Raw genomic sequence first — 25,476 nt, forward strand, 5'->3', positions numbered from 1 at the left:
GGCTCCACACTGGAGCAGGTGAATATGACCTGAAGGAAGATGCAGCCAACAGAGACCCTATGCCAGAGTAGGACCTGTGGCCCTGTAGGGAACCCACACTGGAGCAGTCTACTCCCAGAAAGGACTATACCTCATGGAAAGGACCTATGCTGGAGCAGTTTTGTAGAAGAGCAAGGGTTAGGAAAGACCTATGTTGTAGAAGTTTGTGAAGGACTGTGTCCCACAAGAGGGACACCACAGTAAAGAGCATGAGGAGGAAGCAGCAGAGGAGAAAAAAAATGAACAGACTGCAGCCTCATTCCCTGTTCTCCAGTACCTCTTGGGAATGAAGTAGAGCCAGGGAAGTAGGGATGAGTGCAGGGAAGGTGGGGGTTTTTAGATTTTTTTCTTATCCTACTCTGATTAAGTGTCACTATATTAAACTGATTTTTCCCAAATCAAGTCTGCTTTGTCCATGATGCTACTGACAAGTAATGTCCTGTCCTTATCTTGACCCACTGGCTTTTCATTTTATTTTTCTTCCCCAGTTCTGTTGAGGGGGCAGAGTGATAGAATGGCTTTCTGGGCATCTGGAAGCCAGTACAGAGACATTGCATTCCTGTGGATTACATTACATAAGAACAAACAAACCTTCTTTTATATTTTTTGTTTTGTTTTGGGTTGTTTTGGGTTTGTTTGTTGTTTGTTTGTTGTTTGGTTTGGTTGGTTTGTTTGTTTGTTTTTGTGGGGTTTTTTATTTGAGGTTTTTTTGGTTTTTTGGGGAGTTATTTTTTGGGGGGAGCTATGATAACTTAAGTACTCTCTACAGGTAAAGCAACTACAATCATATGCTTACAATAGCTGTAAGGTTCTTTTCCACCCTTTCCAACAAACATACCTGTCTTTAAATTCCTGGTACATAAACTTCACTTTTCAAATAACGTATAAGAAAGGTTGGACAAAAATGTAACAGAAGTACCATTACATTTGTTTTATTGGCATATTTCCCCTTATACCTCCTTTCAGTATTATTTTACCAGTGTTATTTTCAGATTCTCATATACTTCAGGTTGTTCTCCTTCTATGTGTTTATTGCTTTGCAGACCTGCACCTGAAATACTTAATACAAACAAAAAGTACAAACACAGAGCAGAAAATGCATGTCCCTCCAGTGCTACCTGACCTCTGGAACTGCTTCTCTTATCTTCATTAATGGCTAACAGAATAATTAGGGTAGCAGAAGAGCATTTGCACCATTAATAGGGCATTCCATTACTTTTAATCACAGAGGATAGACCCAGGTTCAGAAAGACTCTACTGGAAATAGCTTTCACAAGAGCCAAGATGCCTCTCCCTCAGAAGGAGATTACAATTTGTAGATAAGAATACACATATAGATGACAATGATCTGATATGTATCTGAGCTGGTGGGATTGCAAATATACTCCTCAACTATCTATAGTCTGTGCTGTATAAGACTTAATGAGCTTCATCTCAAAGTCCTTGTGAGAAAAGATGTGTTTGTTCATGACCCAAAGCACTAGTTCTGTAGCCCACATCAGAACTGAAACACCATCGTTCTTAATATACCATGGCCCAGATATAGACCTGGTATGCAAGGACATAGATAGGATCAATGAAAAAAGGTTGAAGAGCAGGCATTTTAGTGTTTTGATTAAACCCTGCCAATTTAATCTTGGATTCTGTTTCGAATTCCTTACAAAAACAGCAACAACAATACTGAGTTTAGTGGAAATCCCACATGTGTGGATCACTGAATAGCCTAGGCCTAAATATAGAATAATGTTCTTCAGAACAAGAGACACTGGAAATACAGAAGAAGAAATGTTTCTGAAAGGTAAGAGCTACTTGGTTGTCCCACTTGTATTTGTGGAATGACAGAAAATAAAACTTGTTTTTAACAAAGAGAAAAATGTATAATGCAAGAAAATATAAATAATGGTCAAAAATAGGCAAGTCTTACAAAGACTTTTAGGAGATTATATCTTGTCCCTTGATCTGAGAAATAGAATTACACACTGTTTTTCATGAGTACTTCACCACAAAGAAGATAGTTTTGTTATCCCAGAAGTTTTTGATTGATCTTTTCTGAGTTTGGAACTTGTATACAAAACAACTGTGGTAGCTGACAGTAGTCACTCAAAAACTCTCAGTTAATATCTGTGTTCCCAAGTTTGACAAGAAATTTGTAACTACTTCTACTCAGGGAATACCACCTTCCTGAATATTTCCAACCATACAGTCATTGAAAAAACACACACATTTTTGACATGGCAGCAACCAGACTGATTTATGACACGTAACTACAAATCTTTACAGGACAAATAACTTCATCTAAGTTAACTGACTTTGACTCCATTTATGATTAAGGGAGAAAACCAGGTATCTGTACTGTTGACTTATTTTGTTTCTACTCTAGGATAAGTCACAATTTAGAAATGCCAATTTCTCTTCCCCAGCTACAAAAGAAGCATGAGATGTATATGTATCCATTTATGTACCCTAGCAATTCTACTGGTATATTATTATCCTTTCATTATTTTTTTCTTGTACTCCTCATTCAAAGGCTACAGAACACTTGTTCTCTTTATTATTTATGACTCCTCCAAAAATTTTGTCATTCACCTACACAAACTAGCATATAAATTATTTTCTTCCAGGATACAGATGAAAGAAGAACATTTAATGACAGAAAATAAGAGCTGATTTCCACAAAGCTCTACTAGAGACACACCCATGTGATGACAAATCTTCATTGCCAATGGCATTTGGGGAGCTATCTGTCAGCCAGGCAATAATGCATTAAAAGTAAGTCATGTTGAATGCATCACTTTTTTTTTTAGTCGAAATGTCAGGCAACTTGAAGTCAAAACCAATTAAGGATTATATTACATTGACACTAATAAGTTAATCAATAGATATCAATTTGCTTTAACAAAATCTATTTTCAATAAAGTGTTTTAATATAAATTGATCATATTATGGTCCTATCATAGTTTAAGAATTTATCGGTTATTTTATATTTTTTTCCTGCAGAAGTTATCAAGGGAATAGACTTATGCTGGGTCATTGTCACTGGCAGAATAGAATAAATGACAACCCACAGTGGACCTAGACAAATGGTGTACATTTAAGAACTTCTGAGATTAGAGTTCTTGACCTACTTGATTACTTTACATGTACACTTGCACTCACTTGATCCCACAGCATTTTCCTAAGTATTGACTTCCTTTCCCATCAGGGAGATTGTTGCAGGTCTGGGAATGTCAGGCAGAAAAATCGTTCTGGTTCCCACTGTACTGCTGCTCACACTTAGCTCTAACAGGAATTATTGGACAAGGTCCCTGGGTACTCCCCAGCATTTTTCTCCATTTAGCTGTCCCGTCTTGGGGTCTTTCCCCATTTCCAGGACCTTCAGCACCTCCTTTCTAGGTTTCTTTTTCTCCAAGACCATTTTTTCTAGGGATCCTTCTTTTCAATACCACTTCCTCTTTGCAAAATCCTAAGCCCTTGCTTTTCCTCCTTTATAAATAGTGTATGTGCCTAATAGTCTAGGCACAATGTGTGACCAACTCCCTAATTTCGTGGTTCTGTTTCATGTCTTCCTATTAAGTGCAAGCTATTTTTTTCACTTATGACATTCTTTTTTTTTCTTTTAATAAATAATGCTCCTGACTTCTTTCAGGCCTCTAAAGCTTATCTACTGTTTTATTGTATGAATTAATTAATATTAATGGTCCAGAGAGATCTTCAGTCAGCTATTTAAGAATACTAGAAATCCACATTTTCATTTTAAAAAGGATCCAAATATAGTAATCTCTGTTCAGTACTCTTTTTAGTCAATATTGGAGTAGAAAATACTATATCACTGTGAATTAATAATAAATTTTCTTCCTGTCCTCCACACCAGGAGATTTTCATATTTCTACTATCTATTCAGTTCTACAACCCGCCTCACCATAACCTTGCTGCAGAACAAACAAACAGCCTTATCACAGAAGTCCCATTGTCCCACTACTGCCAAAACCAGAACTTGCAACTACACATTAGCAAAACTCTGCTGCTGCTGCTCCTTATTCATGTCATAGCTTTGTGAGTCACAGTCTCATCTGCACGATTTTAGCAGTAACTGGAAGGCATTCATACCATCAGTAGAGCCTTTTTATTGTCACACTTTTTCAAATAAAAATGTTACGAAGTGGTGGATAATTGCCAGAGTTGTCAATCTTGAATGGGTATTGACATGATGATACCAGGACACTACACCTGCATGTCCTGGGTTTTCTCAAGTTATGCAGGGAAAGCCCCCTTGCTCCCTCATGCTTTCCTCACTATGGAAGCAGTTTTCACTTACGTGACCTGGTCTGAGTTTGATTACTGTCCTCGTGCAGCTGCAGTGATAAAGTCTAGACAGCACCAGGCACACTTTGTGTATCTATCTTATTACCACTTTTCCTAGTTCTTGACCCTTTTTTTCTTTCTTGTACCTTCTTTTGTGTCCCCCAGCCCTTCAGCAAATAAACAACCTCACCAAATCATGTTTTTCACACTAGTCTCAGTTTTGTTATCTCCACACTCACATTAAGTATTTCTGATATTACTGTTACCTGGATAATCCTGTCTCTGCAAAATATCACCATGTCAGTTTCCCAGGCATTGCACAGACTTTGAAAATTCTGCTTCCCTACAGTTATCTGCCAAGTTTAGCCCCCTCATATAACTTCTCCTAAGCAACTTGTGAAATCCATCCGGTCCTCATGGCACTATCTTCTCTCAGCTTCTCACACAGATATCCAGCACATTCCACAATTTCTCATGTCTGCTAGTTTTCCTCTGAACATCTTGTTCAGTTAGCTGAACCTCAGACCAGCACCTAGTAAGTGGTCTAGAAATTGAACGGTAACCCTAAGGAAAGGTAAAAGAAGTAAAAAAACTTAGATCCTGAATTGATGCAATAAACAGCTATGCTAATGAGAATTTCCCTGTTACTAAACAGTGAAGATGCTGTCACAGGGCAGTGTTTGCCTACAGAGGACGATGAACTGAGAGCACCTCAGTGCCCTGAACTGGAGCACCGTGCCTGCAAGAATGATCAACTCCCAGCTGACCCTGAAATTGTGTAGGATATGTTGCTCCAGCTGGATCCCTACAAATGTATGAGACCTGATGGGATTCATCCAGATTCCTCAAAGAGCTTGGCTGATGTCATGGCAAAATCTCTCTCCATGATTTTTTAAACACTCTTGGGAATACAAAGAGGTCCCAGCAGACTGGAAAGTGGCAAACATCCCAGTTTTCAAGAAGGGCAAGAAGCAGGACCCCGAAAACTACAGGCCTGTCAGTCTCATTTCAGTACCTGGCAAAGTTATGGACAAGATTATTCTGAAAGGTATTAAGAAACACCTGAAAGACAATGCAATCATCAGTCACAGTCAGCACAGCTTCATGAGAGGAAAGTCCTGCTTATCCAACCTGATTTCCTTCTATGGCCAGGTAACCCACCTAGCTGATCAAGGGAAGCCAGCTGATGTCATCTTTTTGGATTTCATATTGATGACCTGTCATTAGTGGGATTCCACAGGGCTCCATATTGGGCTCTGTGCTCTTCAACATCTTCATAAATGACTTGGACGCAGGACTGGAAGGGATACTAAGCAAGTGCAGATAGCACAAAACTGGGAGGAGCTGTTGACTCCCTCAAAGGCAGGGAGGCCCTGCAGAGAGACCTCGAGAAATCAGAGGACTGGGCAATCACCAATCATACGAAGTTCAACAAGGGAAAGTGCTGGATTCTGCCCCTGGGATGGAGCAACCTTGGATGTTCGTCCCCCAGACTGGGAAATGAGATTCTGGAAAGCATTACCATGGAAAGGGACTTGGGGGTCCTGGTCGATGGTAAGGTGAATATGAGTCAGCAGTGCCCTGGCAGTCAGGAGGGCCATGTCCTGGAGGGTGAAGAGCCTTGAGGGGAAACCGTATGAGGAGCAGCTGAGGTCACTTGGTGTGCTCAGCCTGGAGAAGAGGAGACTTAGAGGAGACCTCACTGCAATTACAACTTCCCTGTGAAGGGAAGAGGAGGCACAGGCACTGATCTCTTCTCTAAGGTGACAAGTGACAGGACCTGAGGGACTGGCCTGAAGTTGTGTCATGGGAGGTTTAGGTTAGAAATTAGAAAAAGGTTCTTCATCCAAACAGTATTTGGCTGAACAGGGAATAGGCCCCCCAGGGAAGTGGTCACAGCACCAAGCCTGACAGAGCTCAAGAAGTGTTTGGACGATACTCTCAGGCACATGGTGTGACTCTTGGGGATGGTGCTCTGCAGTGCTAAGGTTTGGACTTGTTGATCCTCCCTTTCAACTCAGCATATTCTGTGATTCTGTGATTCTATGCTTCTGTGATCTCACCTACCCTTGTGAAATCATATAGGTACTATATAAGGTACTATATAAGTACCTTGGCTGATAGGAAAATAAAGCTGAAACCAAATGAGACTCCAAAGACTTTTATGTGACTGGTTTTTTGTGTCAGTAGCAACTGGGCAACAGAACAGATGGATTGGTTTGGGAAGAAGTTATGAAAACCCCAGTGACATTAAGGAAAAGAGGATTTAGTAGCAAGGTGCAATACAAAATAAGTTTGCATATGGAATGATTATGTAAAGAACCACAACCTATGTTTTTCTTACTGAAAAGCAGTAAAACCCTTCTTACTCGAAATTTTAAAAAATTATGTGAGAAACAAATGTGTTAAACTAAATTACACTATTTCTCTACCTGATCATTATGGGATTGAAAATCTCAGAGGATTTTCAGAGTAGACTCCGTGGATAATTTATTTTCAAATAGACTAAGTAGGTATTAAATACTTATGACTAAGTGTTACTATGTCCCTAGAGTCTTTGCTGTGAGCCAGCTGAAAACTTGGTCTTATAAAATATAAACCAAAAATTTAGTTTCAAAAAGCTAGAAGTTTTATTGTTGTTGTTTAGGGGTTTTTTAATTTTCTTTTTTCATTTTTAAGCAGGAAAATATTCCATAATCAAAGTGACTTAATTCCTGAAAGGGTATTTTCTTTATGTATGACCATTATCACCACAGAAATCAGTCTCAGACAAGTTAAGCAGAGCTGTTAAATCCAGGTATGTAGGCAACCAGGGAAGGAAACTGTGTAAAAAACAAAAGACTGAAAACATATTTACATGTGATGTGTAGCTAACTGATGTTTATCTCACATGATCTTACAGAAGTCCTTTACACTACACAGACCTACTTTATCAGATCATCCTAAACTGTCAGTCATCTCCTGAGGCTCACTCATATGTACAGACTACGAAGGTAACTTGCTCATGGTACTTGCTCATTTTAGTCTGGAGAAGAGGAGGCTCGGGGTGACCTTGTCACTCTCTACAACTCTCTGAGAGGAGGCTGGAGCCAGGTGGGGGTCAGTCTCTTCTCCCAGGCAATCAGCAGTAGGACAGAGGGCATGGGCTTAAGCTCTGTCAGGGGAGGTTTAGGTTGGATATTAGAAAGAAGTTCTTTACAGAGAGAGTGATCAGGCATTGGAATGGCCTGCCCAGAGACGTGGTGGATTCACTGTCCCTGGTGGTTTTTAAGATGAGGCCATGATCTAGTAATCACAGAGGTTTGGACTTGATAATCTCAGAGGTCTCTTCCAACCCAGTTAATTCTATGATTCTATGTGTAGGGACCTAGACATAGTAACCAATGTTTAGCTATGTTAGGGTGGGCTTCCTGTTGCCTATGTACAACCACTGGAATTTAAATGGGATATTGCAGAGAGTCAGCTAGATGAAGGACATTTGAGGGACATTCAAAGCCCTGTGCTGGCATGTGAAAACCATGAGGACCTCAGTTCAAGGTACCTTATGCTAGGACGACTGAATCTTGAATCTGATATTCCAAGCTGTTTGTCCAGGTTCCTGTTTGTTATAAACAAGATAATGTTGCATTACCTAGAAGTCAAATTTAAGTTCCCTTTGGTCTTGCTTGCATAATAAATCTAGGGATGCCATTTCAGATTTTTTTCTCCCTTTAAATTAAACTTTAAGTCAAACATTGTCACATTTCCATATCAGAGGAAAAAAGTCAAGAAGAAATGAGTCCTGTGAGTCAATAAATGTAAAAAATTCCTCTATGTACAGAGTAAGCACATAACTGTTGTGCAATTTGATATAGGAGAAGTTCATTATCAACATTCTATTTGTTAATGAAACAGACAGGAAAACCATGAAAGAAAAGTCACATCAGAGATATTGTTCTTCTAAGCAGAATCCTGAATGTACTTTTCATTAGTAGAAGGTTATAGATAATCATAGATAACAACTTGTAATGTCAGTAGGGACAGATGTTTTCTAAAATGTAAATAAAATGTATCTGAGAAGCTATCATCAAAAGGAATTTGTCTTTCCTGAATTAGACATATTACTGATTTTGCTCTTTGTAATTATGTTTTTCACTATCAACTACACCACCATTCAGGCAGAATTCACTCTATTCACATCATAAAAGCCTTTTTTAAAATAAAAATAATTTATTTAATTTGGCAGTTTAGTGTAAAATAATAGAGTTTAATATTGTTGACTTTGAATTTTAATTCTTTGGGTTTCCTCTTCACTCTCCTTGGCAACAACTCTTTAATACCTTGTAGAAAAAGTTATATTTAAATAATTTCTCCAGCAGATTCTATTTTGTCATTTGTAGTAAATTTATTCACCTTTTTCCTCAAGGGAGTAATCCTATCAGCTAATCTCACCTTTTAAAATTTATTTTGTTCTTTATTTGGCCCCAAAAGTAAATGCTGAGGTTTTTTTGTTGTGAAAGTCTTCACAGATTTCCCCCTAACTTAGTCAGAATTAAGTTAGAAATTTTTATTAATGTACTTGTGCAATTCTAGTTTGTTCTTTTGCAGTAATAACAACAAAAAGGTCATTAAATGTAAGAAATAACTTGAAATCTCTGTTCAGGCTCTGAAAAAAATAATCTTACCACTATCGCACAAGATGGGAAATCATCATAATCATGAGTCATCTTTTGAGATTAAATCTCATGGTTAAGTACAAAAGGTTAAGGCTTCATGGTTAAGTACAAAAGGCAAGACCTCCATTGATCAGGTACCACTTCAAGTGGGTCCTTCCCCTGTGGCTCAGCAAAATGCAAGCTCTTCTACTCCTTTGTGCCAGTGACTTCCACTCTCTCCCTTGTGAGTACCAGTGTGGGATGATGGACAGAGTTAAACCTAGAGGATATTTAATATTTTAAGCTAAAAAGAAGCTTCAGCTCCCTGGATGGACTGAGCTTCACATGCTCCCCAGTACAATGACAAGCATCTGCTCGGAGAAACAGAACAGTGTGAAATGGAGACTATGTGGCCCCCCTCCATTTTAATCCCAGCAGAATGGGAGAACATTGTTGTACTAAGACCATACAGTACCTGTCTGATAAAGGAGGATCAAGATCCTCTGCTGCTGAAGCCAACAACCATGTTGAACTTCCTCCTCAGGTGTTAAACCACAACCACCCCCCCCCCCCTCCTGTTAGGTACACCAATCAGAAATAAGAAGTATTTATGACTAGAGCCACTGGTACTCCACCCAAACATAAAGAAAACAGTACAAAAGTAAGTTGGGGATAGGGGGAAGTGGAAGAAGACCTCCACCAAAACTGCTGGGATCAGTCTATGGGCTGAGTCCATCTTCTCCCTCCTGAGAGGGATGCCTTGGGTGAGAAATATTCTCTGTGCTTGTTAAAGGCTGCTTTTAGGACTAGAGTTTTTCCTTGTTCTTACCCCATAGCATATTAATTAGATTACTTTGTATCAGAACTTGTGCTTGCTTAATATATGTATCAGTAGATCGCTTTAAACATATTTTTGCAGTAGACACTATCACTGACAACCTTTGAAACCTATTAATCTGTCACTATTTGTATTATTAAAAGTGTTATTCCATTAACCATTAGAGTGAGTCCTTGTAGTTGCCAGTTACAGACAATACCTTGGTAGGACTCACTGAGGGGTCCTGGATTTTTTTAGTTCCCCCTAACCAGTGAGGTTGAGGTACTCTCCAATTTGTGAATCTGTTGGTGAAGGGTCTCCTTACGAGACACCTAATGGACTGTTGGGCACCAGGGTCTCAACTTTCCTGGGGGACTGACAAGCAAAAAGCTGAACTCCCACCTTTCACATGACAATCAGCCAGACCACAGTGATCTCTGACCAGGTAAGGGGGAAGCCTTGGGTCTACCTCACTCGTGTGGAATGAATGCATATAGACCTCCCATGTTAACAGTCTTGAAAACATAGACTTGCCCAGCAGTCTCCAGCTACTCCATCAGAAAGGACTCGTTATCATCTGTGATAGATTCAGGTTCAGATTTCAAAGAGTAAAACTCTCTCTGGAGAACTGAGTTATTGGTGTCTCTGCTCAAGAAGTTACTCCTCACCCAACACCTTATTTCCTTATTAACTGAACTGTATAGTACTTCTCTACCCCAAAGCAAGTCTTCCTTTATTTTATGACCATGAAGAACTAGCTGTCCAGACCACAGCTGAGGAAACTGTAATGTAAGTATATGGCCTACTGCCTTTTATCCATTTCTCTTTACATGTCCCTGTCAGTCTTTTCCTCTTGATGTACTTCCCTCTTTCCTTAGCCTACAAGCATTCAAATGTTTTGTCATGAGAATATGGTCCATTCTTTTTCCAGTTATTGGTCAGCTTGAGGTGCTTTTACCTGTACAGAAACAATTATTTCATGAGTGTTTAGTAGAATCTTGGTGGTAGTACTAAACTCTGATTTTCAGTTGCTGATTATTTATATGTTTGAAAGATGAATAGTTTTAGAGAGTCTGTTATGATCATACACAAGTTTAAAGCCTCTGCAGGTGTCTTCGGGAACTACTACCTTTCTTATCCATGCTGTGACAGAAAAATAAACTACTGACTTCCGCTTCCTGTTTCTGCAGGAATTCTATTTCTGCTGTCATTTATATCAAATAAAAATAAATAACTTCAAAATCCCTGGGCCTGCTTTAGTCTAACATTAACATTTAATTACCATGCTTTGCAGATAGCTTTTTAATTTTTACCTCTGGGGATTAAACGTTATTATGAAATTCATCCTATTACCAAATATGAATAAATGTGTCTCAACACAGATGTCATATCCTACATGCCACTTTAACTGCATGCCCCTAAGAGAAAAAAGAAAAAAAAGTTACCTTTCTCAGATCTGCTTGGCTTATCTCTTTTAGAAAAAAGGAGAAAACATGCTAGGATGAATTTAAAGCTTCAGTCCTATCAGTTCACGGTTGAATGCCTGAGCTAGAAGAGTCCACATGCTATAACCTGTGTTCTTGGCAGGTCAAAGGACTGTTCTGCCCCAGAGAAGGTGGATAGACACAGTCAGGAAAGACATTATTACTGGGCTAATTCTCCATCTTCATCATTGAATGTAGGACTATCCTGATTCTGATTTTCTGCAGACACCCTCACACTGTGGATCATCACAAGTAAGAGTCTAAGCTATATCTACCTGGGGACAGAAATAAATCACATCCTGGAAGAGACCCTAGCATACAATGTGTATGTTCACTGTATTTGTATTACACTAAATCTTTTTCCTTAAGTTGACAACACTGAGATCATAAATTGTACATCCAGGAACCCAAATTTTTAGCACAGTATGATTGTCACTTTGCATGAATTATCATCCTTTCTCTTGTTTGGAGTAATTTATATTCCACTAGCGGTAGACTGGCACATTTTTCTACTGGAACTATTTTAAAGTACACCTTGTTTTTTTATAAGATCCTGAACACTTAATTTACTAAATTTACGTATTTTTATCTTTAAAAAAAGTTACTTGTTATTCACTTGATGGGAGTACTTTTAATTTCACTGCATTGTAGCAATGTATAAGCTGTGTTGTCTTTTTTTTTTTTTTTTTCAAAGTTAGATAGCACTTTGCTATATTACCTGAACAGAAGTGTATTATTTGCCAAATTTGTAGAATACAGTGCTGGCTGTTGACTGTGTGCTATTTACCTCAGATAATAATAAGGTGTTCAATCTCCTTTTTTCTGAAGACTGGTACATAACAACCTGCTTCCATGACATGACAATCATGACAAACACATACCCAACAGGGATCTTCCACAGCATAGATAAATCTACACCTCACTGAAAGAACAGTTTCAGGACCATGGTATTGTCCTAGCTTGCTGATGACTGAGGAGCTCTGATGGCACACTCACCCAACAATCCTACAAATAAAATGTTAATGTGCCACCTAATTTGGATACTGTCCTTAAGGTATGTCTGGAACTGTGCTTCCCGTTCACTGTTTGGATGGTAATCTTTCCATGATGGTTGATTTTGGGATAGTCTCAGAAGAGATTTTGGATGTGTCCCACTTCTGATGGATACCTGCTAAACTACAGCTTGACAGCTTGTGACAGAAACTGACACTGAAATTAAATTATAGGTTTTCATTAAACAGCTGAATACAGCTACAGACAAGCTATCTCAAAAAAAAAAAATATCTAGGAGAGCTATAACTGAAACTAAGAACTGCACAGAAGAGGATAAAAAGGATCATCCAGCCTGTAGGATGCATCTGAGAGGAGCTCCATTAATTTGGTAATTTTATTTTAAAAGGAGAGAATCAGGAAGAATAGAGAAAGATATATTGAAGGACTGTCAGATCACTGAAGGCATGGAGATGGTGAATGGGGAACATCTGTTTAGTGTTTCTCACAACACTAGGGAATGTCCAGTCAGATGAAGAAACTACTAACAAATTATCATGCAGAGTTATTCATATGTTACTTCAGGTTAGAGTAGACAACTTCACAGTCATCATTACAGGCTTGGAATTTTGCTAAGGGAAATAACCTGACCCTAATCCAAGGATCAATCAAACAAGTTAGTCCTCTAGTGCTGTATAAACTGATCTCAGAGGGACCACAAAATCCTAGATTCCCACTAGTCAGACAGAATTGGAACCCACAAGAAGTCAACCATATTTCTTAACCAGATTATACTCACGAATTTATTTTTCATTTAAAAAAACCCAGAACATGGAAGTGATGCTGAAGGGAAAAAGGCACGCATGGACAATAGTAGCTGCTATTCTCTTGTGAACAAGTGCACTGAAGAACAATTGAGATTTCACATGATGAGATTCCTTTCATCATGTGTTTGTTGTGCTTTTGGAGTACCTAAAATATTTTGCTGCCTGCTTCATTTCCTTAGGGTGAGTATATGAAGGTTATTTAAGTACCCCTTAAACCAAACACAGTATAAAATCTAAGTCCTCCCACTCTCCAGCCCATTTAGCTATAAATCACAGTTGTTGTCTGTGAACTCAGTGCACAAGGTGATCACTGGGGCATTAATGAGGTGGTTAGATATTCCTTGTGTTGCAAAATGTGTGATTACTGAAATTCTGTAATAAGTTAAAGGAATTGTCTGAGCTGCAAAAAAACAGGGTGATTTAGCCAGCATGATGGATGAATGGAGTCTAATGAAAGAAATACCCTTTGTGTGTCTGCATTAGAGACTATGCATTAGTCAGAACCAGGCTGCATGATCCTGAAAACAAACTTGACACTCTTTTCTCTGTGTTGCTATTGGTACATATAACCAAAGAATAACTTTTCTGATGGAGATAGGAGGAAAGGAATGATATTGGGAATGATAACTTGATATTGGGATGCAATGCTCTCTCCAAATTGAGTGTCAGTAACAGAGAGCACTGGGGTACTGGCAGCTACCCATCTGTACCCCCGGTTATGTGTTGAGCAGTAGTATAAATAAGGATTTTAATAAAAAGAAACAATCAGTTCTCAATCGTGACACTGTGGCACTGAAATTCTTGCTGGAAGGTCTCTCCAACCAAGTATTTGAGTGATACCTTGGAAAAGGATCCTGAAGGGAAGCTGGAGAACAAAGCTATCATCTCCGTTCAGAACTGACATTTACTTCATTAACTTTTTCTTTCTCTCCTTTTTCTTCTTCTTTGTTTTATTTCTTATTTCTGTTTCTTTTTGCTGTTTTTGGGTTTGGGGGGGTTGTTTGTTGGTTGGTTGTTTTTTTCTTTTCCTTATTTTCTCTCTTTTCTTTTTTTCCAATTGTACAATCAATTACCTAGCCTATGTTTTGCTGGGATAAATTTATTTTCCACCTCAAAGTTTGTCCAATAATTAGCCTGGTCTCCAAATGAACTGCCCGATAAATAACACTCTTGTTTTGACAGAATGGAGAATCTGATCATAGCATAGTCTGATATGTTTTCAAGCTGTGTCTAGAGGAACAGTTCATTCCTTGTCATCTCAATCTGGTTAATGTTGCTTTGCTTCTCTGAAACTTGGTTTGATTACGGTTAAAACCCAGGACAGAAAATGTACTTTCCAATCCCTTCTCCACTTCTGCAGTGAGCACTGCATGATGCCACTCTTTCATATGCTGCCATGCAACACAGGGAGAATCCATGGCGAGATTTCTGAGCTTCTTTGGATCAGTTGGGCAGCATGAACCCACCAGCTGGTCTTGGGCTAAAGTGATGATTTCCATTATGGTTTTTGATATTCTCAGGTTTATCATGAAGCTGCCAGAACCAGACAATCCTGAAGACAGAGAGACTCAGAGAGCCATAGCAATGCACACAAGCAAGCACAAAAGACATGTCTTGAAGGATATGCATTCAAGAGAGGCTACAAAGAATCACAGATGTAGTTATTCCTGACTTGTGACATGGGGTGGTTTTGTCTGGAGCAGTCTGAGGTTGCAATAGTAGCAAATATTCATAACATTAATATATATTGCCACATTGTACAGGGTTTGGCTGGATAGAGTTGTTTTTCTTTGTAGTAGCTCCTTGGTACTATTCTGCATATGTGACCAAAAAAGTATTGGTAACACAGCTGTGGATGGGAAGTGCTTACATAGGTGAAGACCTTTTCTGCTTCTCCTGCTGCCCTGCCATCCAGCAGGCTGGGGACACAGTCAGGACAGTTGACACCAACTAACCTATGGGATATACCACAACATACAATACTGAGAGTTATGTCTGCCTTCCCAAGTAATTGATACAGCTGACAGAGCTCTGCCATTCTGGAGACATCTGAACATCTGCCTGCCCATGGGAAGTAGGGAACGAATTTTTATTTTGCTTTGCTTCCATGTGCAGCTTTTGCTTTTCTGTGAGTTTTCTCAGTTTTACTCTTGTGATTCTCCTCCCCACCCCACTGGAGGGAAGCAAGCAACAGACTGTGTGGTGTTGAGCTGCCTACTGGCATCACTGCTTCTGGCCTCCTTTGATTTTTCACAGCACTACGTGGAGACAGATCTGAGCCAGGTAGGAGTTACACACCTTCACTTGGAAGAATTCAATTAGTATTGCCAGGGGGCAAGAAGCATTTTGAAACACCTGGAAATAGTATTTCAAAATACTATTTAAAAATAATATTTAAAAATAACATTTAAAAATACTACTAATAAAAGCTTTCATCATTATTAAAAGCATGCATTTCAGAAGAAGTGCACTGAAAATTTTATGTTGTTTCATAGAACATACATAACAGCCAACATTTTTCATTTATCCTTAAATTTATCTTCCATCTCAAATTTTCTTCTTCTTGCAAAGGTATTATTCATGCAGAGGAAAAAGACCAGATATTATAGGGTTAAATCACATTTTGTTCCTGTTGTATCACATAATATATTCTCAAATGCCTGGTGACAAAACATAATTACTTTTTAATTTTTTTTCAAGCACCTCTCATCTGGGAGTACAGGGTAGCCTAAACAGCATCCTTTATAAATATTACATGGAAAAGCTCCTGACTATTAAGATTAAAAGCTACTTATTTCAGCATACCCCACTGAAAGGATAAGTTGTCATTTTTCTAACAGAATCCAAATCCTGTTTATTTGTTTCAGCTGGTGCCTACATGAATCGAAGGCATTGGTGGTAATCTGGGATTCATGGGGTTGCACTGGAAGCATTTGACAAAATCTGCTAAAAAAAAATCTGATCACATATGAAAATGTAGTAGCAGATTTTCCAGTAGACTTTATGCAGTACAGCTCACCTACAGGCCCTAACTGAGAGGAGAATGGATTCATGCTGTCACAGATGAGCATACAGAAGTGAAAATCACCACCCCTGTCCCCCTGTCTGAGTCTGTGTATTAGGTTTGTGCAGCCAGGCTACAGGGGTGGCTTCTGTGAGAAGCTGCTGGAAGTTTCCCCTATGTCTTTTAGAGCCAATGCCAGACAGCTCCAGGACAGACCTGCCTCTGGTCAAGGCCAAGTCAATCAGGAATGATAGTAATGCATCTCTGATAACATATTTAAGAAGGGAAAAAATTTATTGGGCAGAGGAAATTTGCAACCAGGGAAGAGCAGAGTGAGAACATGTGAACAACAATGTAGACACCAAGGTCAGCAGAGAATGAGGGCAAGGAAATGCTCCAGGCTTTGGAGTAGAGGTTCCTGTGCAGCCCATGGTGCAGACCATGGTGGGGCAGCTGTGCCCCCACAGCCCAGGGAGGACCATGGGGATGTAGAGACACCTGCAACCCTGGACGAGACCCACGCTGGAGTAGGTGGATGACTGAAGGAGGCTGTGATCCTGTGGGAGATCCATGCTGGAGCAGGGGCCTGGCAGAGACCTATAGACCTATGGAGAGAGGAGCCCACTCTGGAGCAAGTTTCTGGTTAGGACTTGTGGCTCTGTGGGGGACCCATGCTGGAGCAGCCTGTGCCTGAAGGACTGCACCCTATGGAAAAGTGATCCACATTGCAGCAGATTTTGAAGGACTGTTGCCTGTGGGATTGACTCATCCTGGAGAAGTTCATGGAGGGTTATCTCTCATGGGAGGGACCCCACGCTGAAGTAGGGGAAGGACTCTTGTCTCTGAGCAGCAGCAAAGATAACTTGTGATGAACTGACCGTAACCCCCATTCCACATCTCCCTGAGCTGCTGGAGGAAGAGGGAGGGGGAAGGGGTGGTGTTTTTAAGATTTATTTTACTTCTCATTATTCTGCTCTGATTCTGTTAGTAATAAATTTAATTAATATCCCAACTTCAAGTCTGTTTTACTGTGACAGTAATTGGTGAGTGATCTCTCCCAGTCCTTATCTCAACTCATGAACCCCTTGTTATATTTTTCTCTCTGTCCAGATGCAAAAAGGAGCGATAGAGCAACCTTGGTGGGTACTTGGTATCCAGTCAGTGTCAACACACTGCAGTCTGGAAGTTAAGTGGAAACAGAAATTGAAAACTGGTTTAAAGGTGACTTTGGAACTTGTGCAATCGATTCTGCAGGCTCCAGTTCTGCTTCAGTAGTCCTGCCACAAACTACCTGGTTGTGGTAAAACCTCAGAGCCCCCAAGTACCAGTTGTTTCACGAGTTTATTCTACCTTCCTGCACTCCTTCAGCTTGCTGCAGCTCTACTTTCCTCTGTCACCCTTGAGGAGCTCACTGCAGTGATGTTTGAGAGGGGGACTTTGGCTGTACTGAGGTCTCTGTGCTCCTCAGCCCTCTCGGAAACCATTCCTCATGTGCACTAACTTCATGGGAGGTTCTAGTTAACAACCCACGCCCAGGTGTTTTTAGGAAACAAACTCAAGGCTTTTTTTCCTTATTCTTATTCTTGTTCTATCATGAAAGGAAAACAGCTTCGGAACATGCAAATTCTAATCTCTAGCTGACTACGATTCAAGTCTAAGGAAAGCATATCTGCTTAAAGCCTTGCAGGTTTGTGAATTCTCTTTGAAAAAATTTGAAATGCAGTTCCTTGGAGCATATTTGTACTTCCTCTCTTACTATCCCTCCCTCCCCGCCTTCCCTCTCCTCCTCATACTGCAAGGTAATCTTAAAAAAAAAAGAAAAGCCACCTAGCCTTTTCCCCATACCATTTTCATTTGTCTTCTGAACCAGGCAGTATACAAATGGAGTGCAGTGTTCCTCACCTTTTGAATAGCTTTTCTTCTGTTCAGGTTTATTTGCTCTGCCACAGGCCATTCTGTCATTCTTAATTTCAGAAAATAACTCTCTTATTCCTTTAGATCAAAGAAGAGACACTCCTTATAAAAGCTGCTGCACTGGTTGTCTTCCTGATCTGTCCTTGTGATCTGGCACTGGCAGCATCTGCAGTGACTGTGCTTCCTGATCTCAAGTCTGTGAAGCCAGCCTTGTCTCAAGGAGCCTGATGCCGATCTGCATATCCCATAGGAGGTCCAAAGGGTCTGTGTCATCAACAGTATTAGCAGCTACTGATGAGCCAGCTGTATTGGTCCCTGCAAAGAGCTGTGGTTCAGCAGCAGCAGTACTGTCTGGGGGGGGAGGGCAGACAAGTACTTGATTCTCATTTTGTAACCTGTCAGGCACAGATCATGGAGATTAGAAGAACAGCTCTTCAGAACCACTCAAAGTCACCTGCACTTCTCAGAGCAGATCTAAATGACAACAAAAAGTACAAATATCCATGTGGATACCAGCAGGATGGAAACTTGAGCTTTCCTGTCTGTTAAAGTCTTCTGGGAAATACAGTCTTTATAGCTCTCTGTAAATAATAAGTTTTACTGTAGATGGTAATTTCAAGATAAATTTTAGTGTTTTACATGCAAAGATTTTTTAAGCATAGAATAATTTATCTGACAAACACAGAGATGGTAATGTGGATCAACTTCTTAGCATGCTGTGACATCCTCAGAGGAAGCACACTATTATATGATGTGGAAAGAAGCTCCTAAGAGAAACTAGAAGTAATATTTAGCAAATGACATAGCCTAGGTTCTGGAAATTATAACCAATGCACGAGAATCTGATGTTATTTTCCCTTGACGTTATGTTCCCTTGATGTGAGGTTGACAAGTACCTACTTGTACATGCTTCCAAGCATATGTCTGGCTGGAAGTGTGATTCTTTACCCAACTCAGCCCATCAAGGGAGGGTAGCTACAGTGAAGTTTGAGATTTGGAAATGTCAGATCCCTCCTCACACTACTCTTGGCTACTAGACCTTACTAGGCACATGAAAAATGAAATGATGGATGAGTTGACACTTGTGTACTCAACAAAGAAGGTAGAAGAGGAAATTCTGGCTGATGTCAGCAAAAAAATTCTGTGCATTGTGACCCTTGCCATGTCCTTCTGCTTGGGCAATCACTTATATCCAGTAACATTTTAGGAGCTGAGCCTTGTAACAAATGCATTGAATGAATCTCAACTGCCTCTGACAAAAGTAAGATTTGAGATGTTCACTTATTCCTGAAGAGGCCAACTATAACACTAACTGGCTCAGCAGAGGACTCTGCTTGGCACATAGTTCTGCTATGTTTGATAAAAGCAAGCAGATTCATCACAATTCATTCTCCTTTTTATTTTTCTGTATCATAGGGCAATTTAAATGAGGCTAATGTTCCAATTCTTCTATCCCATTTCAAGGATTTTGATTGCCAGGTAGAAGAGAAATGGTTGATTAGTCTAAATAATTAAAGAATTTTCTTTGATGAAAAACTTTGCATACTTTGCAAATTGAGATTCATAATTCCTGAGTTACAATGATTTAATTGTTTGACTAAAGCTAGTGCTTTTTTCATACAAATGTTAGAACTTGATCATATGTGTCATTTTTATAACAGAGAAGATAGGTTTGATATTTGCTTAAGTTCAACTTGGGACAATAGGTATATTTACTGTTTACATAACTAGGTGTCAAAAAATTATGCAATAACTAATTGTTTACTGCCACCTTGTGGTGCTGCAGACTTTCGATGACAAATGAAAGAATGAAATCTTATGCAAACCAAACAAAAGTAAGAGGGTATATGAATATACTGATAATTTTTCTCTTTTTATCCTTTTTTTCCCCACCATGTCATCTGTGACACTGTTTGCAAAGATTTACTCCCAGCTTTTGACTTCCATAATGTAGCTCTTTGTTGTCATTTGTTCATAGGGTCTCCATACACAAGCTACAAACAAAGAACAATCTATCCTGTATCCATGAACAGAATCTGAACATGGTTTTTTAAGAGATTGGAAAACATCTGAATGATAAACCTTGGCTTTTTATTACATTTTTTAGCTGATGGCCAGTGTCAGTTACTCAGTTCTAGAATCTAAATTTGTCTTTTCAAATGCTTTCTATATTTTGTACAGGTCTTTTTCTAATTGTGCCTATGTTGAAGATACTTTTGGTTGTCAGTCTAGCAATCATAAATGCCTGAGTAACATGACACTCACAGAAGCAACTATTGTGGCTTTACTAAGCACTTGAAATGAAGCTCTTGCAGCCTATAATGTGCTTATCTGGAATATGACAGGCTTGGAAAATCTCCCAGGATGCATCAAGTGATGTTGCAGACCTGTTTACATTATCTGCTGCCATTCATTGCTTTTTTTTCCTCTACTGTAGTGTTTGTGGAGAGAATCATCTCATAACTGTACTGTGATCCCTGTTTTGAGGTTGGCATCAGATATATTTCTCAGTTTTCTTGTTTCTGAGCAATGCTGAGTTACACTGCTACTGTTTCTGATGTCTGGGCTTTGTTAAATCCCTACTTAAAAAAACATTTCCTGCTGAAAGAGTGCTTCAAGGCTGTAGCTATAGTGTGTGCCTTCTGATGGAGCTCTTTTGTGAATCATGACTCCTTCCCAAAACCCTATTGAAAACTGTTGCTGATTAACAGTTCATGAAATCAGGCACACCAGCTACACCGTGACCATTGGCAGGAAACTGTGCTTCAGATAGTCTAACTCCTCACTTCTGCTTTTTTTCTTGTACCATGAATTTTTTTCAAAATCACTGCAAATCCATGGTAGGTTTGCAGCTTGCAATGTTTGCTAAGTGTGCAGCATATGTTAGATGAAACTTCTGGGTAAAATCTATGTGAAACGGCTATGCTAAATGTGGAAGACTAGGTTTGAGAAGCATGTTGATTTATTTCAGCTAACAAAATCATTCATGGAAGGGAAAAAAAGGGGAGGGAGGATGGCTGATCAGCAGAAGCTGATAAGAATGATAGTTCTATTTATTTAGATGGATATGAATAAGGCTTTAATCCATCCCTCTTACTCTGAGAACAGCCCAGATTAGTGTGAAAGACATGCCTCAGTGGTAGCAGAACAGGAAACAATACAGTGTAAAGTGACCTCCCCTCCTTCACACAAAAAGACCCAAAAAAATTCTGCTTCCCTTTGGGAATTGCTCTAGCCCCCAGTTGTGTATGGATAATGGTTTTACTGTGGCATTTGGATGGGCTCTGTGCTTGTGAACTGTATAACTCTCATCATGCCCTTTCACTTTATAGTCTTCATTTACCTCTACATAATATATCAGTTCCTCATGATGAGGGCTGCTGCAGAGATTAAAACCCAGTGTCTCTGCTGGAGAACTCTGGCACAACTGCCAGCTCTCCCGAAAGGTTTCTCTGTGGTTGCTAAAGTATCCTCAGTCTGCTTGCCCTCTTCTCCTTTCCCATGAGCTAACAAGGGGTCACATCTCCCAGCAAGATGTCTGCCACACAGAGGGACAGAGGAACTGCCATTTTTTATATGTTTATGAATATTTCTCCACCTGCATTGTCCTGACCGTAGAGAATGGAAATTCCTGTATACGTCTTTGCTTTTCTGTGTTTTTTCTGTCGTTCTTTCAGTCACTATTTCTTGTTCTTAACAGCACCTCCTAGATTTCAGCACTTCACCTGCTAGCTGTATTTGGGAGTTAAGGGTCTATAAGAAAAAGTTGGAGCATTTAGAGGTTAGTGGTCAGTCAGGATGAATTTCAATTCTGATTCTGGGGTACTTTTAGAAAGAATGCTTTGGAAAAATTTTTACAGGAGAAAGCTGTGGGACTTGATAGGAAAAACAAGGATAGAAGTAGAGGACACCAGTCCCAGGTAACATAATCAGTGGATTTAGAGAAGGAAGGAAGGAAGAATGGAGATGGGGCAACTGAAATAAAAGATGATAAAAGAGTGAGGTATTTTGAATGGATTGATTTTTACAGCCTCTCTTCTCCTTTTGACCATCCCATTTATAAAATCTAGCAACTATGAGACTACCCTCTGATGAAGGTAAAAATACCTCTTACTGCTTGCTGTGCAGAAGAGCTACAAACTGATATAGAATACAGGTGTTTGGGTTGTTTTAGTTTTGGAGAACCCTTTTTGGAGAAAGGGTTTGTTTTTTGTGTGTGTGTGTTTTGTTTTGTTTTAATTTTTTTTTATGGGGGAATGCCATCAGCTGGAGTAGTGCCCCATGAAGAATCTGGAAATAAAGCTAGATTAAACCTAATATCAGGAACCAGTCTAATAGAGGAAGATCCATCAATTTGTAACATTTCTATGTATGGAAGACAAGCAAAATATGTATATACCAGCAGCAAACTCTACCTTTTCCCCTTAAAAAATAAATGAGCTCAAAGGTTTATGAAACAATCTCATGTCTAAGTAAAGATCTATGCTAGCATAATTTAAAGTAACAGAAACCAGTGATTTTCACAGCTGATGATATCTACAAATACGTATTATCAGTTGAAAGAGAAGAAATAGCAAAAAGTCTGGAAGAATTATCATGACTGCAAATGTAGAGGGAAAAAAAGGATAAGAAAAACTCTCTGAGAAAAACCCCAGCATTTTAATCAGATATTAAGATGTTGAAAACAATATGAAAGGACCACAGCAAATAATTACAACCATAAAGTAAGATAAAGTATCTCTAGCAGTTCAAATACGTTTGTTCTACTAAAGATCATTATTACAGCCTTATTCTACTGTTTCAGCTACTGGCAAACACAGCATCACAAGTAACAATAAAGTACCAACAGCATGAAAAATCTGACCATGGCCCTACACAGAACCTTGAAATCATCTTCAAAAAAAGTAAAAGCATGACAGTGACTCCTGGCATTGGTCTTTATGGTTAATGAGAAAGTGGTGGTGTGTGAAGCAACATGGAAGACCATTACAATGACTGTCAGAGTGTTTTTTAAAGACAGATTTACAAAAGAGGTAAGAGTGAGTTCACTTCAATTCAACCCAGCTTTCACTTATGCACCGATAAGTCACCAGAATGTCAAAATTACTCTTTCTCCTGCAATTTCTCAGCAGAAAAGTTGGTGGTTTAAGAAAGCCTGTTAATAAATTCTAGCCCTTCAGAGATATGCACAAGACACCAATCAGAATGAAGCTTGAGACCTTCATGATGGCTTTCCCTGGTCCCCTGGGCACTCAGGAAATTGTTCCTGATGCTGAGGGCAGCCAGACCAATCACCTGTTGTAGGGCTACAACCTCATGGGTCATCTGTCACTGCACCTCACAACACTAAGCAGGACTGGGCCTACACTATGCATATGGCTGAATGGGCTCTTCCTTCATGCTTCTTTCAGATTTTGCCTGCCTTTCACTGCTCTATAACACTAGCTGTCTTCATCAAGATGTAGAAAATAACAAAATTTAGTTGCTTTTATGTTTCTACCAATCTTCACACACAGATTGAAACAGCTCTTCTTGTCCCTTTGGATTTAATAGACCCAAGCCATGTATTGTAGCTGAGGCAGTAGTTTAATTTATAAATATAAATCTGTCGCAATAGAATTGAATTCACGTGACACTCAAATGTTGTCAGAGAGGGGAAAGTTAAGGGAAGTAGCAATATAAAGGCCATGAACAGAATTCTCTAATCTGCAAAGAAGTGGCAGAGTTTGTTTGTTACTTCAGCAATATCTGACACTCCAGGAATGAAAAAAACCAGTCATGATGGAGCCCACCTGAAATAGGAATATATTCTGTTAATTACTATGCGGTTATGTCACAGGTTTCTGTAGAGAACTGACAACCCAAGCAGGCAAAATAAAAGATGAATGAAAGGAATTTTAGTTTTCTTTTATCATCACTCTAGTTTATGTTTAATGTCAAGTTATTCTCGACAAGTACAACAATTTCAGGTGTGTTTTTTCCTTGTAGAACATGAAAAAAAATCACAGAGGAACAACCCAAGAGCCAGCTGGACTTACATTTAAGCCAGATTGAAGAACTGGAACTGCTGTAGTAGTATCAACAGATAGCTTCCCCCTCAACTGCACATTTGTTCTCAACTTCTTCATTGCATTTGATACTTTCTACTACAAAATACTGCTGCTGGGTGAGAGAATAATGACATTGCAAGTATTGTGTAAAAATACATGGAGGCCCTCCAGCAGGGTAGCATAAAGTTACCTTGGCTGTGAATACATGTCCCTATGCAGTCCATTGTGCAAGTCCTTCCCCTAATTTCTCTCAACATGGCACCCAAAAATAAATCTTTCTATCATTCCTGAGTTGTGTCTCTAGACCGTCCCAGTCTGGTGAAAGACAAACTGTACTCAGTGACATACCTCAGCAGGACTGAGCCAGTGTAATTATACTGAAGAAGGAAACCTGTAGAGTTTAGAAAATTCTGAGTGGCAGAAAAAATTTGATTCGTTTCTGTCTTCTTTACCTAAGGGTGCTTTTGCAGTATCTATGGGTGCCTCCATGTGCTGTCTTGGTTCTCTCAAGATGCAACAACTCCCAGTGTGCACACTTGCAATGCCTTTATCCACACCACTGATCAAAAGTGAGTGGTTCCTCTCCTGGGAAAAACAAGCTGGAAGCTACGCACTGAGATGTCATGTGAAGTATCCTGTCATTAATGGGGAAATAGGGTAACAAAACATACTGACTCTTCATAGTGAATTTCTCCAGTGCTGCCTTAGGAACTTATGCAGAAGAAAGTATTATTTTAGAAATTACTATGGTTCTACACATAAATACACCCCAAGAGAGTTAAAGACAAGAAGGTGAAAAGAACTCTGGTCCTGCTTTTGTATTTTTCCCTGTGATAGTGCTGTTTCTGACACAGCTGTATATTTAGAAATCTGTACCTCTACTGGAGTCATGCACATTTCTAAAGAATGTAGTTTCAACAGAAGTTGTGATCAAAGAACTCCTCAAGTATCAGTTTCCTTCAGTTAAAAGATAAAAAGAAAATGGCTTCAAATGATGGAGGAATATCCCATTCTACTTAGTCACGGGTGCATTCTGGGTTTACTCTAATACAAACCATTAAGTAAATTCCTGTAAGGCGAGAAGACAGATCTTCATTAGAAGGCATATAACCCACATTCAGTTTTCAGTGTCTGGCAAAGACAGAGAGCTAGGCCATGCACTGGAAGTGACATTTTGAAACAAAACAAGTTTTTTTAATAACAAGGGATACCAATAGTGTTTTCAGTGGCCCAATAATTGCGTCCATACAATGGCAAACTGGAAAACATTTAAAAGAACTATGAACCTATCAGAATTGTTCTATTGGGTTATGATTTAATTATTAATCTAATTCTCATCTTTAAAGCATCAAACACCACAATATTGCCTCAGGCTCTGAAAGAAACCAACATCCACAGTGACATTCCTTAACAGA

The sequence above is a fragment of the Myiozetetes cayanensis genome, unplaced genomic scaffold (assembly GCF_022539395.1).
Source record: "Myiozetetes cayanensis isolate MyiCay16 unplaced genomic scaffold, myiCay2020 scf3, whole genome shotgun sequence".
NCBI lineage: Eukaryota > Metazoa > Chordata > Aves > Passeriformes > Tyrannidae > Myiozetetes > Myiozetetes cayanensis.